The sequence below is a fragment of the Gymnoscopelus microlampas genome (genome assembly GCF_963454915.1).
Source record: "Gymnoscopelus microlampas genome assembly, chromosome: 8".
Classification (NCBI taxonomy): domain Eukaryota; kingdom Metazoa; phylum Chordata; class Actinopteri; order Myctophiformes; family Myctophidae; genus Gymnoscopelus; species Gymnoscopelus microlampas.
In genome coordinates, this window is record NC_139945.1 from 10,157,705 (window position 1) to 10,177,898 (window position 20,194).

Consider the following 20,194-nt stretch of genomic DNA (forward strand, 5'->3'; position numbering starts at 1 on the left):
CAACTTTTGCCAACCCAATACCAATCTGTTGCAGTCTGAAGTAGTCTGAAGAAGTCTGAACTAGTCTGTCACCTTTAAAGCTGGCAGCGTGATTTGTGTGCATGGGGATCTCATCTTAAACAAGCTCAGTGCTAAATGAGTCTCCCAGTTTAGTAGACCTTGTATTGTGAATTTGTACTTCCATGTACTGATGTTTTCATGTCTTACTAAATAAAGTACATCAATCAATCAATCAAAGCGCTGGTCTGCAAGATCCTGCCAGTGTTGCCAGGTCTGCTTATTATAAGCGACTTTGGCCTTGTTTTCCTGTAAAGTCGCTTGTAAATATTCATAGTTGCGGGGTTGCTTTTGTTTGGGCTTGTTTCTGAAGTGTAGTTGCTTATTTGGGCTTGCTTTCAAGATTCTTTTTGAAAATAGCTGATGTAATAGGGCTCCAGTGGTGAAACTGGTCGCTTCTTTTGGACTTGTTTTCATAGACCTGGTAGCTTGTTTCACTCACAGAATCTGACAACACCAGAGCCAGCTCGGACTGCAGCTCGGACCAAAGCTTTACCCCCCCCCTTCACTACCCCACAGCTATCGCCTTTAATAAAAGTGTTTGGAAGCTTTAAACCTGTGTGGGTGTTGCCTTGATGTCCAGCACCTGGCCTAAATGCAGGTAGTAGATGTGCACACAATCTCCACTCACCAGGGACGTGCACAGATAGACTCTAGGTGGTGCTAGAGCACCTGCCCTTTGCCCTCTTGACCAGAAGTGCCCTTTTGAAAAAAAGAAGAAAAAAGTGTTTTTTTCCCCCCAGTTTACAGCAGGGGTCTTCAACAGGGGGTCCGGGACCCCATAGGGGGTCCTCAGAGTTACTACAGGGGGTCCGCAAAATCTTTATGTGATATGATTTTTCTTTTTACCATAACCACTCGAAACCTAGCATCCCTCTTCTGAGAGGCGTTGTGGGCTTGTAGATCGGCTATTTTTGGCAAAGAGGTATAGGTGTAGAGGGAAAAAAGAGCAGACCAAGTAAACAAAAAAAAGTATAATTTACTTGAGCACCTGCCCCTCAAAATGTCTGTGCACGCCACTGCCACTCACTTGTTTTGGCTGCCAAACATACGCCATAACTTAATATAAAAAAAAACAGAAAGTATTTTCATTTTCATTTTCATTTTCATTTTCATTTTCATTTTCATTTTCATTTTCATTTTCATTTTCATTTTCATTTTAGTACTGTAGGTAAGTAAAAGTAAGTAGGTTGGAGAGGCTTATTGTCAGTACCAGCTTCGATTTTCTTGTGCCTACATTTGATTTTGTATGTACAGCAAGTGACATTTAAACCTGTTTCACTTGATCTACAGTACATGAATTGAAGGGGCTTCTTTCACACTTTTTCATAGATCATAGATCATTTCAATACTTAGACAAATTAAACAACTCTACATTTACCTAGAATGTCATAAGAATCATGTTTCTTGATGCCAAAGAATCGATACAGATGAGATTGTGACACAAAATCATCTTCAATTTGATTATACATACATTTGACAGATGAAATATTACTTAAAGACGGGGTGCCGTGATTTTCAGTGATTTCCCCCCCCCAAAACATAATCATCAGGTATTATGGTTATACTAAGAGGAAGATTTTTTTCAAAAAAGTGTACAGAAAGTGTGAAAATTATGTTTTTATGTGGACACGCCTCCAGTTCATTACGTATACCTGGTTCTCACCTTAGCACCTCCTCCACCACCTTATCACCACCCACCTGTCCTAGTCCCTCCTCCTCCTCATGCCCACACCTGTTGTGTTATGATAATGAGGGGGAGGGTATAATTTTACTGTGTCATTAAAGTACTGTTTTTCTATTGGCACGTTTGACCCTCAAGGTTTCAGCCTCCAGGAAGAAACTCAAAATAGTCAGAGAAGACATAAAACAACATAAAAACACCACCAGGTGGCTTAATGAAGTTCTATCAACCTCATAGACACATGAAAAACAGAAAAAGTGCAAAACCATGTCACCACCTCTTTAAACATATTTTTGACATATTGCATAATTTTTCAACATTTTAAAACATTTCCCCATGGATCACATTTAATTATGCCCTGGACCACGGGCAGCTTGTCGAGAACCACTGGCATACAGGGTGGTAAAGAGAGCGTGGTGACCTGTGACCACACTCCTTCCATGCCTGATGTCTGGGGCTTTTAAATCCACATGCCGGTGGGCCCTGACTGTATCCATAGCGGTGGGCTTCAACTCACCATATAGACGAGGAAGCCCCCCCACCCCGCCCACCCCCACCCCCCAAATGGGAAAACGATTGTTTATTTAACTACTGTTTTATGGAATACCTAGTGACAGGAAGTCCTTAAACCAGCAGCAGTTACTATTTATATAGTTCCCTTTTCGAGTAAACACTCCCCCCCAACCACACCCACACCCCGCCCCTAATGCTCCCACTCGCCCATACCCCCCTCCCCTCCCTGGACCCCCCCCCCTCCCCCCCTCCCCACGGGCAGACACCCTGCCGGTGAGGAATGCACCCATTCACAAGCTGGTGTCCATCTTGGAGGCTTGCCTCTCACTTCCTGTTTCCATGGCTACGGCTTCCAGTCTCACCGCAGATGATCACTGCTGCAGACAGTGGCGGAAGATGTACTCAGATCTACTTTTTTCACTTAAGTAGCCTAAAAGTATCAATACGACAATGTAAAATACTCTGTTAAAAGTAAAAAAAGGTAGCTTACAAAGGTATTGGTATCAAAATATACTTACTGTACCAAAGTAAAATCTTTCAAAAGATTTGTCAAGCTTATTCGAAAATAGCCAAACTACAAGCTTACAATAAAGATATCACAAGATAACACATCAAATAATCATAGTGGAATGAAAAGTACAATATTTGCCTCTGAGATGTAGTTTAGTAGACATATAAAGAATACAAAAAATCTCTATACTGAAGTATAGTAAAAGTACCACAAAATTGTACTTGTACAGTACTTAGTTTCTTTTCACCACTATGATGCCAACAAACTGTCTTGAATGCTATGCAGGGATAAAATCCAGTGGTGGAAGAAGTACCCAGATGTTTTACTTAAGTAAAAGTAGCAGTATAGAAATACAAGTGAAAGCTCTGTGTTCAATAATTTACTTGAGTAAAAGTGCAAAGGTATTAACATCAAGATATACTATACCAAAAGTAAAACTACCCATTGTGTAGAATGTCCCATTTCACAAGTTTTCAAGATTTGTCAAAATCCATCGAAAATAAAGTATAAAGTATCGACAATGGAAATACTCAAGAAAATTAAACGTACCTCCAGGTTATACTCAAGTATTCATACTGAAATGTTTAAACTCGGGATTAAACCATAACTAACTGTTACGGTCTTTTCACACAGGAAGCGACTGTCGCATAGTAATTCATTTTCAATGAGAGGCGAGCGGGCAGGTAGGGAGGTTGTGGGCAATCTGATTGGTGGAGCGACAAGTGGGCACGACCCCGGGATACTGTCCCATTCGTGCACATCTCACGCACATGCCCGCCCGGCCGCGACAAGAGATGGAATGAGTTGAGCTTTTTTCTTAGCGGTGTGAAAAAGCCCTTTTACTCAGAATTGTCTTCAAAATAACGATTTTTGTACTTCCAGCAATATTTGGGTCTACTAACAATACTTCTAGTTGAGTAGGATGTTCTAGTACTCTTCCCACCCCTGTTTGAGTGCCAATGCTGTCAAACTGCACGATCGCTACGTTGAACACGTGTAAGCTACAGCCCTGCTAGCTGCTATACACATGTTTGTGTGCGCTTGTACAGTACGAGGCAGCTGTGTTCTGATCCGCTCTACCCAAGCGGCGGCCCATAAATCACAAGGTCGCCATGAGCCTCTGGGGAGTGGAGGAAACAGGGGTGATATTTCACCTCCAGCTCCCCCCCCCCCCCCCCAACAAAAAAAAAAGATCCACTCTCTAGCGCGTCATTGAGACAGCCGCATGTCAACGTTGATTAGGGTGCCACGTCCGTGCTGCGATGTGGAGATTGGTTAAACATCTGCGCCGAAAGAAGCTGATGTTTGGTTGATGGCGGCTGTGTGCGTGTGTGTGTGTGTGTGTGTGTGTGTGTGTGTGTGTGTGTGTGTGTGTGTATGTGTGTGTGCGGAGGCCTGGGGGTGCGGGGTTATAGGCCTGATCCGCTTTGCTAGCCCTGACAACTTTGTTTGGCAAAGCATTCGATGTCCATGTGTTTATAGTATATTCACTGTGAGAACCACATAAACCGCTCGGACATGAGCTCGAATACGGAAGAACAACACGCACTGCGGTTACGCTTATGTGCTCCGTGTCGTCTTGGCTGGGATTTGATGGGGCGAAGGGAGACCAGGATCGCCGGAAACACTTTGTCGGTAACTATGCAGGCTCACGAGAGGAACGTTCACATGAGGCAGTAGCCACAGCCCGACGTTGAGCGATCTGTTGACAGTACACACACATACAGTGACTTGTGTATTGGGGAAAGTGTACAGTACGTGTGTGGTGAGGGTCTATAGGGTCATTGGTTCTCTCCATGGGGTCCGTAGACCCCTAGGGGTCTTTGAGGGGGTTCCAGGGGGTCCCCTGCTAAATGATCGATAGTTGGGAACCAATATGGACCCTTATGGGTCTGAGAGTGTACAAATGGACCAAATGAACCCGTAAGGGTCCTTTTGGTCCAATTTGTACACTCTCAGAGTTAAATGAACACTGAGGATTTAACTGTGGGGTCCCAAAGATGAAAAGAAAAACATCAAATGGGGGTCCGTGGCCTAATGCTTATCAAAGTGGGGGTCTTTGAACTGAGAATCACTGGTCGAGGGTCAGGGTAGAGTCAGGAAAAGGGCACATGCAGAGTGTTGTGTGGGCGAGGTGCAGAGAGATGTGTGAATAAGTGAGATGTTCAACGCTGATGAAATTCCCAGAGAGCCCAGGATGAATCCTGAGGTTCCTGCTCACTGATGCACAAACCAGATGGCCAGGGGGTGCATTCACATTTCTCCTCCCCCCCCCCCCCCTCTCTCTCTCTCTCTCTCTCTGTCTCTCTCTCTCTCTCTCTCTGTCTCTCTCTCTGTCTGTCTGTCTCTCTCTCTGTCTGTCTCTCTCTCTCTCTCTCTCTCTCTCTCTCTCTCTCTCTCTCTCTCTCTCTCTATTTCTCTATCACCCACCTACAACCAGACACACACAGTACCTGTGTTTGTACATATTATGTGTACATACACACACACACACACACACACACACACACACACACACACACACACACACACACACACACACACACACACACACACACACACACACACACACACACACACACACACACACACACACACACACACACACACACACCTGTCCATGCCGTGAGATATATAGTCCTCTTTGGGAACGTTTTCACCTGTGTTGTAATATATCGTTTTTCTACTCACTCTTCTTTAAGTTCTTTCATCTATTCCACACAGTAATGCTCCCTGGCCTCTGGTCAGTCACAAGCAATGTGAACATATGTAAAGGAGTTCTATCTGAACGTCACACTTGTCAGTATAGTGTTTGTAATTGTGAAAGGAAACAAGAAATGTATTTACATACAGTTTCAGCCCTTTTGTATCTTATAACCTGAACTGTTTTAATTCGCTGTGTGACCTGTTTTTAACTCATTTTAAACTCAGCCTCATCCCCCAGGCTTACACGACACGTCGTTGGTTTAATTTATTGTCTCACTGACCAAGCGTGGAACCTTGAATAGCCCCGACTCGGCAGGGACGGCACTCCTGTTATCTGAAAAGTGCCTTTTAAATAGCACCGAGAGTCAGCCGTTCCTCTGGCTCCCCACTGACAGAGTCAACACAACCAAACGCTCCACTTCGCAGGCCGTAAACACTCTGTTGACAGTGACAGTGGTCAGAGGCTTATTATCCTGGCAGTAAGCTGGGTACAGCAACTCCAAACAAACCCACGAGTGGTTTTAGATCAGGGGTTCCCAAACCTTTTTCAGCTCGAGACCTTTTTCTTTCAAACTTGAATGAATGAATTACTTAAGCCCAATTGCAAAAAAAAGGAGCTGATCTACAAGCTCACAACGTATAGTGATGCAATGCGTTGTGAGCTCGTACATATGCTATGTTCCCTTTTTTCCTGAACAAATATGCATGGTTTTACATAATAAAACAATTATTATTTTTAAATAAATGAGACCAAAAGAAACTGGGTTGTGACCTTATGTTTGGGAAAAACTGGATTCAATTTATTGAAAGCTCAATTGGAATCACTTTCCTTGTCCAAGCGTGCAAGGAGCTGGTATAATGAGTACAAAATAAAAATAGATTATGAGGGAATATATACATAAATTGAAGCTATTTTTCTTTTAACACACCATATGATCTTTTAACCATGACGCAGGGACGTGCACAGATAGACTCTAGGTGTTGCTAGAGCACCTGCCCTTTGCCCTCTTGACCAGAAGTGCCCTTTTGAAAAAAATAAAAAAAACGTTTTTTTTTTCCAGTCTACAGCAGGGGTCTTCAACAGGGGGTCCGGGACACCTAGCGTGTCCTCAGAGTTACTACAGGGGGTCCGCCAAATCTTTATGTGATATGATTTTTCTTTTTACCATAACCACTCGAAACCTAGCATCCCTTTTCTGAGGAGAACTTTAGCCAAAAATAGCAGATCTACAAGCTCACAACGATTCGCGCTGCGAGGCGTTGTGGGCTTGTAGATCGGCTATTTTTGGCAAAGAGGTATAGGTGTAGAAGAGGGAAAAAAGAGCAGACCAAGTAAACACAAAAAAAGTATAATTTACTTGAGCACCTGCCCCTCAAAATGTCTGTGCACGCCACTGCCATGACGAATAGCAAGAACAGCAAAGCAAAAACATTAATTACATCCTGTACAAGATGTAATGAATGTTTTCGCTATTTCTGAATTCCGAAAATGTTCATCTATTAATGACATGCCCAAAATAGGCAGGCTGGAAGCGATTAACCTGGCCTCAGCCTAACACAAACAGCAGCCTCTGTGCCTGCTGTTCTTATATCTACATTGTGACACACTGCTTGTGTATTCCCTATCCCAACAAACCGGCCCGCACCGCCTCTTGTATTTACAACAGAAGCCTGTGTGACGGATTATCGGGGGAAAAGGTATTGACAAAACGTGTCGTAATCTTTCCGTATCTGATCTCGCCCCCGAAGCCAGCCGAGGAAACAAAACTTGATACGAGTCCAAAAATGTGGGGCAGAGGTCACGGATTCTTTGTGCGCTTCGGTGTGCACCGCCGCCTCGCTCTCTGCCTGGCGAGGAGCGGAGTAGCGTTCTCACTCTGACATGTGGTGTGGTGTAGTGTTGTCCTCCAGAGAGAGAGAGAGAGAGAGAGAGAGTGAGTGCGGGCCGGCGTTGGTTGGCAGCCCCCGGCCCACAGATAAGTAAGTAGGTACCCCAGGGGTCCAGAGACGGCAGAGCCCCTCGGTGGATGAGAAGTGTCTCTGCTGTCAGCTTTAGTTCCCAGTATGCCCCCCCCCACCCCCCTTACCCTCCCACCCACCCACCAACCATCTCTTTGGTCCCGGGGCCCCTCCCTGGCCCTTTGTGTGTGGACCCCTGCTCCCTGTGGACTCTCGTCGCTCTCTGGCCTTTCACATGCGACTGTGTCCAATCACACCCCTCTCACACACACACCCGACACCCCCTCCCTCCCTCCCTCCCTCTGAACCCTGAGCCTCTGTCTCCATCTCCAACCAGCTCCTGACCCTGAGAGAGAGAGAGAGAGAGAGAGAGAGAGAGAGAGAGAGAGAGAGAGAGAGAGAGAGAGAGAGAGAGAGAGAGAGAGAGAGAGAGAGAGAGAGAGAGAGAGAGAGAGAGAGAGAGAGAGAGAGAGAGAGAGAGCAAGGCAGACATACTCATGCACACTAATAGAAGCAGAGAAAGAAAGAAAACACAGGAACGGTTACAGGAGGACAGAGTGCTGCCTGCCGGTGATGTGACAGATGTTTTACACAGTCAAAGCTGGACTGTTGATCTAGGGTCCGTTAATTCCTCCATATAAGAATATCATTGGTAAAGTAAAACAAAAAAAAACAAGACAGGATCTAATAACGGCACATGTGGATCTTGGACGCAATGCCGTAATGTCAGTCTATGACGTCAGTACTGTGACTTCAGTCATATATGACATCAGTACTATGATGTCAGTCATTTATGACATCAACACTATAATGTCAGTCTAATTACTGACATCATATTTTGACAAGCTCAATCCGACCTCCTTGACGACTTCCAGTATAACATTTAAGTTCTATAAAGTAAAATCTAAATTTTCACACAACTTGGAAGTATATATATATATATATATTCATAATGTGTGAGTGCACACACGTTCACATTCATGCAGACACCCTTTTCTAGATGGCTCGTCCCATAGGAGCCATGCCGTAAAAAAAAGCTAAATTGCACTTTCTACCGTTACAACTTGGTCTCTCTTCCAGAGATTATGTGCATATTATATCATCTCTGTTGGGTGGAAACCTCATATGTCCAAAACTGTTACTTTTTAAAAATAGCAAAAGTAGCAGATCTACAGTACAAGCTCAAAACGTTTCAAGCTTGTGGATCTTCTACTTTTGATGCTTGTGTGTGACGCTGTAGTATGATCAAATAGGCCTTTAATTTACGACAAAACTCAAAAAGTTAAAATATGGAGATATTAGGTTTCTACCCGACTTCTGTTCTTACTAGCTGAATAATTACATTAATTCAACGTGGACAGCGGTTCCAATCCCTCTGTGAGTGCAAACAGCACCGTCAGGAGAACCTGCTGTTTCCCCTCTCTGTCAGAGGGCCACAGGTTGCCGGGTTCTGACCCATACAGGCTTGCCCGAGGGCTCGAGGGGGGGCCCTCTTTTTGACCATGAGTCCAGGAGGAATGGATCTCACCTTCCACAGGAGTCAGCTGTCAGATGGTGAGCTGCACCTGCTGTCTGAGGCAGGGTGGTGGGGCCCCCACATGGGGCCCCCGGCCCGCATGCATGCATAGGCCTTGGCCATCGCTGCTGCGGCGCTTCCAGAGATGATTGCGTTGTTTACACATACGTACAACAGACGACTGTTTTCACACACACATACACACGCTCGCACACGCACGCACGCACGCACGCACGCACGCACGCACGCACGCACGCACGCACGCACGCACGCACGCACGCACGCACGCACACACACACACACACACACACACACACACACACACACACACACACACCGAGGCCTCACTTGGCCAGCGGTCTCTCTCCTCTCATTCCTGGTGAAGGGCGTCTCACCTATGTGCTGATGATGAGGAAGTGACCAGAGCCAAACAACATTGGTCCCATCCAACCCGACATCTTCCGCTGCCAAGAGTGACCCATGGCTATTAGCTGTTCAAACATCTCCGTGCCACAAAACTTTAATTCAATTGAATGGGGGCACAGTGAGAGGCAGTTTGAATCTACAACGGGCAGTGTTTTTTCCACACTGGCTGTATAAAGCACCTTCACGACTGGGAGGTCAGTTTCACAGATTAAACTAAGGAACTATGGTCCTAATCAACCAACAGCTTCTAAATGAAAAATTAAGGCTTACTGATGGTAATCATAATGCAACACTCCTCCATCCAAAACGACATGGTAGGGGTTTATTGTAATCTATTAAATGTCCAACAACAACATTCCTTTGACATCAGACAAAACTACAATAGACAATGAAATAATCTTCACTCAACTTGGAAGTAAAATTCCATTATATGGTCTTACCTTATCATTAAAAAGCCTCAGAAACTATTCTCTTATAATTAATAATTCATAAATAGAATAATGTGTTGTTGTTATATGCCTACTTTGTGCCAAATAATTGATTTCTTTATTAAGTAGGTATGGAAGAAAATATTGTATTGTGCCATTTTACACACACACACACACACACACACACACACACACACACACACACACACACACACACACACACACACACACACACACACACACACATTAATATAAAAAGCAACCTGGCACAACCTGGCTGAGCGTGTTTTAACAAGGCACTCTCAAACTAAACCTTGAATGTTCACAAGAAATACAGTAGTTTAGTTAACTATGCCATATTGAATCCACTTGCATTGTTTTACACAAAATGGCTACAGAATGTTTTTCACTCATAGCCTATAATAGGTGAGGAGGTCTTAGGTGAGGTGTGTAGTAGGCCTATGGTTTTGAAAGGCATGGAAGAAGTTTTTTTTCCTTCTTTTTTTGCTAGAGCTCAGTGGTTCTCAAATTGAGGGGTAGTCCTGTACCTGGCCTGTAGACCTGTTCGCAATTTGGTGTTGGGGGAATTTCTCACCTGAACTTTGTCAGTGGGTCCCTAGACATGAAAAATCCCGGAGGTGCTTGTTCGCCAGAGTGGCACGAATGGCGCAATGGCCAAATCAAAAATGGCCGCCATCGGCTATGATGAAAATCCAACGTTTTTGTTTCTGAATGTATAAACAAATGTAATACCTCCATTTTGACTAATTGGGGTGTGTGGAATTCATTTTTGAGATTGTTATGACCTTTTTGGGTGATTTTGACCTTGAAAGGTCATGGTCAAGGTCATTTTGCTATTCCAAAGACATTGGCCATAACTTGGCCATTGCTAGGAGTAAAAACAGGTGCAATAGGTCTATTTCAACTAATTCTGACATTTAGAATTAATTTCTGATATTGTTTTGACCATTATGGATCATCTTTTCATTGAAATATCAATGTCAATGTCATTTTTCAATAATTCAATTACGATTTTGTACTTTACTATCCCTTTTATTGTATTCTTTTTCATAATAATTTGTTTTATTTACAGCAAAAGACATGTACATGAGAAAAATAACAATTCTAAACATCTCTGTTTAACTTTTATTTTAATTGGGTGTTGAAATTAGCAAACAAGACTATGTAGGAATAAAAGTGATACAAATAAGACCATACCACAAAATCAAATAAGAATTTTGTTGGTGGCCGTCATCAAGAATGCTGTAGTCTCCGAAAGAGAAGAAAACTGGAATCTACATGCGGACTCTATGCCAATCTTTGCAGAATGTGATTGCAAAAACTACCTGCGTCATGGCTCATGGTATCTTGAACAAATCAAGTTGCTAGAGTTCACACATCCTGAGCTCTATCGGCGCTTCTCTATAGGCCAGTGGGTTATTCGGGATCGCCCAAGCTGGGTCTGGGCTGTAGGAGGTGACATGAAGGTTGAGCAGACCATTCAGCGAGTGTCGACGGGTCCAGGAGGTCACTTTGTAGTAGGAGCCACACACAATGCAAATTCTGTGACAGAGTTCGAGCTCTTGTTCCACGAGATTGGGTCAATCACCAAAGTCCTCAACTTTCTCACCAACAACCACACCATGAAAGATACAGAATGCCATCTCCAGCATGCATTCAACCGGAATGTGGCGAAGCTGCTGGACTTTGTGCTAGAGCATCAGAATCCATACTCAATGATGGTCAATGTGCCTGTGCCACAGCACAATCTGCTCACAAAGCAAGCAGTTGACCGAGGGGTCACTCCACGCCTGCTCAATTGTCTAAAAAATGGGGAGCGTGTCTACTGCTCATACAGACATGAGAGGTTAGTTGAGAAGACCAAGAAAATGAGCTCAACCATACCAAAGTGGAAGTTACCTCAGTTCAACGAGCAACCGCTGAAGACGCCAACAACCATTCTGAAGGAGCAGAAGTTAGTCTCATCCAAAGACATGGCCGAGGCACATAGGAGTATGGACATTGCTAAGGAGCGGGTATGAACATCCGGCAGATACTTACTCATGATATGCTCTCAGCATCTCCCCTGTTTGATGGTGACCTTCCAGCTCATGTCAACAAGTCAAAACGTGCCAATGGAGTCCAAAGTCTACTCTTGCCACTCATGTTGTGGTAGATTTCATGTTGAAAATGTGGCAGATGCCACTTGCACGATTCCCTACTTTAGGTGCTGTCATCAACGCCATCATCAGCTCAACATTATCCCTCAGCCAAGAGCCAGGGTTCAGCCATCTCATACTCGATTCCTACATTGAGATGTCTCTAAAGGAAGGGGAGCGCATGCGGCACACAGACTCAAGAACAGGAATCGACATCATTGGCATGAACAGAGACACACCCATCCCTCAGCAACTTGACAAGTTATGGGCGTCTGAGCAGAACAAGTGCAATCTAGAACTGCTAGTTCGGGATGTGGTGTGCAGTCAAGCCAGTCAAGCCTGTGGCAATGCTACCATCATTGTCAGCTCTGTTGTCTCTGAAGATGAGTTGCTCCCAGCAAAGGCGGCTGGTGGTGAAAAGATCCCAGACCTATTGAACTGGATTGAGGAGGCTGAGACCAGATTGGTGGTGCATTTGGAGTGGTGTGTTCGTGTGAAACAGAGCAAGAGAGTTGTCATAGTCTCCAATGATACAGACACCTTCGCATTACTGCTATACTACACCCCATACTTCCGAGCACTGGGGGTGAAGGAGATCTGGCAGCAGTATGGCACTGGTGAGAAGCAGCGCATGCTTCCACTGCATCAAGCAGTCTCTCATCGTGGAGCACCACTAGCCAAGACAGTTATCAAGGTGCATATCCTGACTGGAGAAGACTGCATGAGCAAGGTGGGGACCAAACATGAAGCTATGGCTTCTGACCCAGTACAATATTTAACAAACTTTGGAGAGGCATACACCTTGACAGAACAAGACACAGCGTTGGCAGAGAAGTACTTGGTACGTGTCCGGACAGGGGCCAGGTCAAGTACAACTGCTGAGACGTTTGATGACCTCAGGGAAAGCTATACCAGTGCCAGCGCTGGAATTAATGCTATCCCTCCCACAAGCAGTGTGATCAGAGGTCACATCAAACATGGTGCTTTTCTGGTGCATAGGGCTTGTCACCTGCTTGCGACAGCCAAGGAACCTGAGGCAAGATTAGAGCCAGTGGAACATGGATGGGAGGAGCACTTTGGTACTCTACTGCCATCAAAATGTCTGAAGCCCTTACCACCGAGTATGCAAGTGTGCAGGCAAGTGCGACACTCGGCGATGTGGCTGCCGTGCTGCTGGAGTTCCGTGCATCATATTCTGCCATGGAAAACTGGAAAATCCTTCATGTAAAAACCCATCACACTAACCAGCATGCACACATATATGGTGCACTGTAAGAGAAATTGTAACAAAAAGATATGATTTTATTTGTATATCACTTTTATTTTCTTATCTCGTCTTATTTTCTAATTAAAGCACCCTAATCAAATAAAAGTTAAAGGGGGATATTTAGAATTGTTATATTTTTCATGTTCATGTCTTTTGTTATAAATAAAACAAATACTTATGAAAGAAATACAATAAAAGTGACTAAAGAAACAAATCGAGTTATTGAATAATGACATTGATATTGATATTTCAATGACAAGATGATCCTTAATGGTCAAAACAATATCAGAAAGGAATTCCAAATGTCAGATCGATACAATAGACTTATTGTCTCCGCCAGGAGACATTGTTTTCACTTTCCGTGAAACAAGCTAACATTGGTCAAGCCTCACGTGACACGTGACAATACGGTGAAATAGTGTGATCTGATTGGCTAGTGACGTATAGCAGCCTATAAATACATGTGTCACTTTGAAAGAGTCTGTGACTCTTTCAAAGTGAGGTAAGACAGGAATAATCACGAAATGGCTGAGAAATGGCGGATACTGTAACAATTGGATAGGACACTTACACAGACAGGACGGATAGGACACTTACACAGACAGGACGGATAGGACACTTACATAGACAGGACGGATAGGACACTTATACAGACAGGACGGATAGGACACTTATACAGACAGGACGGATAGGACACTTATACAGACAGGACGGATAGGACACTTATAGACAGGACGGATAGGACAGTTATACAGACGGATAGGACACTTGTGTCATGTTACTATGACACAGTAACAATGTTTTGTAAGAATTAGAACATAAGAATTAGAACATTCCCAACATTCCCAACACAAGTCTGCTGGCGGAGACTTGTGCTCCGAGGAGCACTTTTTCTAGTTGCAGCTGTTTTTACTCCTAACAATGGCCAAGTTATGGCCAATGTCTTTGGAATAGCAAAATGACCTTGACCATGACCTTTCAAGGTCAAAATCACCCAAAAAGGTCATAACAATATCAAATATGAATTCCACACACCCTAATTAGTAAAAATGGAGGTATTACATTTGTTTATACATTCAGAATCAAGAAAGTTGGATTTTCATCATAGCCGATGGCGGCCATTTTGCGCCATTCGTGCCACTCTGGCGGACAAGCACCTCCATGATTTTTCATGTCTAGGGACCCACTGACAAAGTTCAGGTGAGAAATTCCCCCAACACCAAATTGCGAACAGGTCTACAGGCCAGGTACTGGACTAGGGGGTTCCAAATGGACCCTAACACTTTTGTAACTTGTAAAAGTAACTTTTACAAATGTTTTTTTTCTTTTCCCATTTTTGTACACACTCAGAGTTATGGGGGTATTTGAAATCATAAAGTTTGAGAACCACTGTCTGGTAGTGGTAAAGCTTTAACTCAGTCCAGAGAGCCCTCCTCCTCCTCTTCTCTCTCCTCCTCCCTCCGTCCTACACACACACTACACCAGAGAGAGAGAGAGAGAGAGAGAGAGAGAGAGAGAGGAGGAACATTCCTCGTTTGACGATCGGGTGCTCGTCGTCGACTCGACGCTGCCATGATTTGCTGAGCAGCAACTCGATCCCTCTTTGCTTTGGTTTCTTCAAAGATGTGCGTGTTGTCGAGACAGTCGTAGTGGCGATCGGGGACGTGAAAGGAGTTGGAGGAACCCACCAGATCACAGAGAGAGAGAGTCTTGGGACGGGACAGAAGGACAGTACGGGACGGGGATCAAGTCCAAAAGTTTTTTTTTTTACGCGTTGCGATCAGCGCTGAGTGCCGATCGCACCTTTTTGGATCCGATCGTTATAGATCCAGCCAGCTACTGTTTTGATTGTTTGTTTGTTGTTTCACCGCGACTTTTTTTTTCTTCAAGTTTCTTCTCCTGATGCACTTTGAGCCCGTGTCTAATGGAGGGCCCCGTGCGGATCTGTCATCATCATAATAATAATGCGTTTTTCTCCTGATCCACCCGGTGATTCTTCGGCAGCGTTGACTCTCCTGCAAGAAGAGAGAGGTAAGAGGGTCTCTGTGTGTGTGGGTCCGCTTTATATAGGGTACAACATAAAACACTCTTTAAACGACCATGATATTCAGTATAACGCCATTCCACATCTAAATGTTTCTGGTTTCAACCGTATATATACGAAACTCTGTCAAGTTCTTTCCCCTCACACTGTAAAAGCACAGCAGCTCTGGATCTGAATACATACATGCGCTATAATAATTGGGGGTCTATAAGTATGTGGGCTTGTGTGTATTTATTAGGCTGCTGTTTGTACCATGATTCATTATAGAAAATAATATAAACCATGTGGTTCCCAATTGTTTTTTAGCTCAAGACCCAAAAGAGAAATTAGACATTTGCCCAGACTAGTGAAAATAGCAGATCTACACGCGTTGTGTTGTGAGCTTGTGGATTTGCTATTTTCACTACTTCTTAAATGTTTCTCTTATTATTTATTAATGGTAATTATTAGATGTTTTGATTTGATTCACTTTTGAACAGTTGTGACTTTTGTTTAAACTTTTTAAATATTTTTAAATAAATACAAAAATATTTCTTTAATGTTGGAAACAAAAAAAGGAGATATTTACTCGCGAGCCATAAAAATTGGCCTGCGACCCAAACATGGGTCCCGACCCACTGCTTGGGAAACATAGGAATATGCGCATATAGATAATAATAGATTGTTTTGTTGTGTCAGAACATAATGTATAGGTCTATATATAATTGTTGATTGAGCATCTATGTGCCATATGTGAAGAGTAGCCTACAACGTTTTTGGAGCAATTTAAATAAAACTATAGCATATATGATGTTTAATGCACCAAGATAATTCTGAATAATTATAAGTTCCCCACATAGCCTACTATAAGCTATAGTTTACATTGGTTTAATCAAGTCTCTGAACTCTCTTTCTCCAAACTAAATGAAGGAAAAGTCCTAGATGTAGCAGCTATTTGGTCAATTTAAAGGCAGTGATACTGAGTTTAGAACAACCTTGCAAGAACTGAAGCTTGTGTTGAAAACAGATTGCCTGAGGGCTGCATTTTTGTCTTGATGAAAGATGAAAGAGCATTTTTAGAAATGTCAAATATGTCCCATGGTTGACACTTTGGTGTCAGAGTCATAAAAGGTGAAAATGGACTGGGGGGCAACTAATCCTTCAGACATCTGAAACATGACTTTGTTCTCTAGTCAACCTTGATGGACTTCCTTTTAGAAACCAACTTTATGCCACGGCTTGCAGTGTTCAGAAACTTAACTCCTCATATACTAATACTTGAAGAACCTTTGTCGCCCACAGAGAGAGCATTTATTGTCTCAATAACATCCCCAGTGATAGTCAGATAGGTGTTGATTTAAATCTGAAAGTGTACAAATGGAGCCAAAGGGACCCTTACAGGTCCATTTAGCTCCATTTGTATTTCCATTTGAGTTAAATTAGCATGGATAATCTACTGTGTAAGGGTTCTATAACTGCAGTAACTATCACATAAAAAGGAAGAGAGAAGATACAGATGGTGTAACTATTGTCTGTTGACAGAAATCAAGCCTCACTGAAGACTTTGGCTCTTGTGCATCAATGCTCTCTCAAGTCTTTTACAGCAGTGGTAGACCTCACTTCTAAACTCATCTACAACTCCTCATGTGCTACAAACCCCAGAGTCATAGAATTGTTTCATTTGCCAACTTTGAACAGATATATGTAACCAGCAGCATCAAGTCTGGAGTTTTCAGATATAGTATAGTGTATTTTAATGACTTAGCCTTTATAATGTGTCCTTTGGTTGGGGATATGTTATATATATGACTGCTTTGGCCATTTCTAAGTCAAGTAATACAAGAGCAGACATTTGAATTAGTTGCATAGGCCGGAATCTATATATTCCCATTCTCAGACAACTCTGGCAATTTGAACATCATGGTAAAAGTGAATTCTCCATATTTCAGTAAAGTCTGAAGCGTTCAAATAACTGAAAGTGTTTCAGACTCAGAATTAAGTTAACGCTCTTGACTTTGCAGTGTATATCCACAAATAACAAATTCTGATTGCACACTTAAATATAAGTCACATTGAAAGTCATATTAGCATATATCCAAGACCAAGCTTCTTGCTGATTGCGTGTCTGAGCAGAAACAAAAATGTCTATCAGGCTGAGGACTTCTACAAGTGAGAGTAGCGATGAACCTGCTGAGATAAGACCCTCACACCTTTTTTTTTCTCCCCTCCAATTTCCTCAGTCTAGCGCTCACCCCTATAACGTGGGCTTCACTGGGACTTTTGTTACATAGGGGTTAGACTCAGAAAATGGAACACTTAAAAGTTATCGAGAACAAAGTCCTGAGTCCGTCTCGAATGCATGACATCCAGTCGGTGGGACGCGCATGGGCGCCCCCAAACAAAACACTTTCAAGTTCAAACAGTGGCTGGCGCATTGTCACGTCCGTGGGGCGACAAGGAGACACTTCCGATGGCTTTCAAATCCTTTTCACCGCCCTCCTATATTGGGCCAGCTTCTGACAGGATCAGAGAGGCTTGCTTTTGTTGCCAAGGCTAAGCCAGCAGAGATGGCATCGGCATTAGTCGAACATATGGATGCATGGCGGTATTTTTAGCTCAAGCTATCACTCAACAAGCTCTCAGCGTGTGTGAGTTTACCCACAGTAAATGTTTGTGTATGGTGAATGTGATTCGACGAGACGCCGGGCCCGCAAAAGCCCCACCAAGGCTACAAACTATGTTTGTTTTAAAAGCACGTTCTTTTGACTCGGAGAGAAATTAATAAGTCATTAGCGGGCCGGCTCTTATCACTGAGGCTGGAACAAAGCACAGCCACGCTATTAAGTGTGCTACAATAATGTTTGAATGATTAGGGCACTGGCTAATGATAAACATATGTTGCCGTTGTAGAAGTATGTTAAGTGGGCAATTTGAATGTAAGCATGTGTAATGACACCAGCCCCTGCTCTCATAATGGCCCTGTTGATGATTCTGACGCAGTATTATAGTCACTGACCCCCCTCAACCTGCACACACTGGAGACACACGGAGGGCAGTCGCTTTCAGAAAAGCCCTTGATAAATGGAGGTTGATTAGCAGCTAGTTACAGCAGTTGTAGTGATGCAAAAAAAGAAGAGTGGAGAACGGTATAAATTGCTGAAAGAAAGAAACTTTAACCACAAGGTGACGTCTCGCAGGTAATGGTTGAGTATTTGTTAAAAAAAAGGCATTAATAAGGCATTATGGACCGATACATGACTTTGTACCACACAATAAAATGCTTCGTGGATCCCTACAGGTCCAGTTGGTTATTTTTGTACACTCTCTGAGTTGTATTCCTGGCACAGGGTCCTGATGAGCTTCAGCCAGCATAAAGCCTTCATCAGAGCTTATAAAAAACTAGTATTTGAACAGAAAAGCTTGTCTCTGTGAGAGCGAAAACCCCCCCTTGTGTTGTCATTGGACGGAATAAGAGAGATCTGAATGGTGGATATGTTGAATGGCTGGGCTGTGAGAAGTGGTTCTCTTAGATGGAGAGGGCGTGTCCAGATGGGTGACAAAGTGGTCTCAGTGTATTTTTGGGAGTCTGCCCCCCCACCCCTGCCTCTGCCATACAGATGTGAGACAGGGCAGCAAACCCCAGCCTGGCCCTGGAGGGGTTGACATTCTTCGGTTTTAGCGGTTAAATAAAATTGCGGTTTTCTTGTTTATTTGCGTTCAGGCTCTGATCTGTATTATCGTCGCTGTGTACGAGATCTGCTGCTGTGTAACCAGGCAGGCGTACTGAAAACACCAGGTCTTACAACAGGGGCAGAAATTAGAATATTGAGCAGCTAAACTCGCCTCTCAACACAATATTTTGACCAGTTGGAATGGAGTCTGAAGTGTTTTTCTAAATCTGGGATGGGATAATCCATTTCAGCTTCTTAGCGAAATAAAGCAGAATTTAGTTCATTGTTGTTTTGGGTGACTTTTAACCTCCTGTTCTCATAAACCTGTGGTTTGAAAATGTGGATCATTGAAAAAAAAGTTAAAGAGTTAAAAAGTCAAATCAAATGTATTTCTCCAGCACATGTCATACACAAGGCAACATGGAGTGCTTTACAGCTATGCAATCAAACTACTATATATATATATATATATATATATACACTCACACACACACACACACACACACACACACACACACACACACACACACACACACACACACACACACACACACACACACACACACACACACACACACACACACTTAGAATTTTATTTTTATTTAATTCATTTTTTTTATTAAAGCAGTCTGTAGGAAGGCAGAGAGAGACCAGCACAGGGGAGTGGGCGCTGGAGGGATTTGAACCTGCGGGGCCAGCAGCACGGGAACCCACCATTCCAGAGACGGGGGCCGTAACCCCAGCCCCTCCCCCCTGTCATGGATTTTGATTTCTATTTTTTTTTCTCCTCCCACATTTCTTAATGTCAGACTTTTTTTTTTCTTCCTACTTAGCAAGGTTCATCTCCCATTCGTCAGGGCTGAATGCAGCACTCGGGGTCCATTAGATGGACAGAGAGAGGGTTTGGGCAGGCTGCCAAAGAGACCCCCATGTTTTAAGGAGCCAGGAGGGTGCTGATTGACATCACCCAGCAGGCATGAGGCAAGGAGGCTGATGGGAAAAGATGGGACACTTGTGGTCAGAGAAAAGAGTCTCAGATCGGGTTCTTGTGACTGCTGGCTCGGCGGGTGCACCCCGCTGCTGCTGCAGCCGGGCACAAGAAAGAACTTCATTTCCCTCCGCAAATGCATTGTGGCAGAAAGCAGCATAGGAGTGCAGAAGTCAATCAAACTAATCGATTTAATAAATATTAATGAAGTACATTTTTTACAGGGGACCATTGTATGATACAGTATAAAATAGGGCTTGAAGTGGTTGAACTGGCTGATTCATTT

At 43.5% G+C, this 20,194-nt stretch overlaps 1 protein-coding gene across 2 annotated transcripts in view; it reads left to right on the forward strand.

The window, feature by feature from the left end:
- The first annotated feature begins 14,753 nt into the window (after nt 1-14,753).
- The window catches only part of cdon (cell adhesion associated, oncogene regulated), a 53,507-nt gene continuing 48,066 nt past the window's right edge, over nt 14,754-20,194 (forward strand). For both annotated transcript variants that reach the window (XM_084065090.1, XM_084065091.1), the window contains exon 1: nt 14,754-15,257. The gene's annotated coding sequence lies outside the window, so the exon portion shown is untranslated. The remainder of the gene's footprint in view (nt 15,258-20,194) is intronic.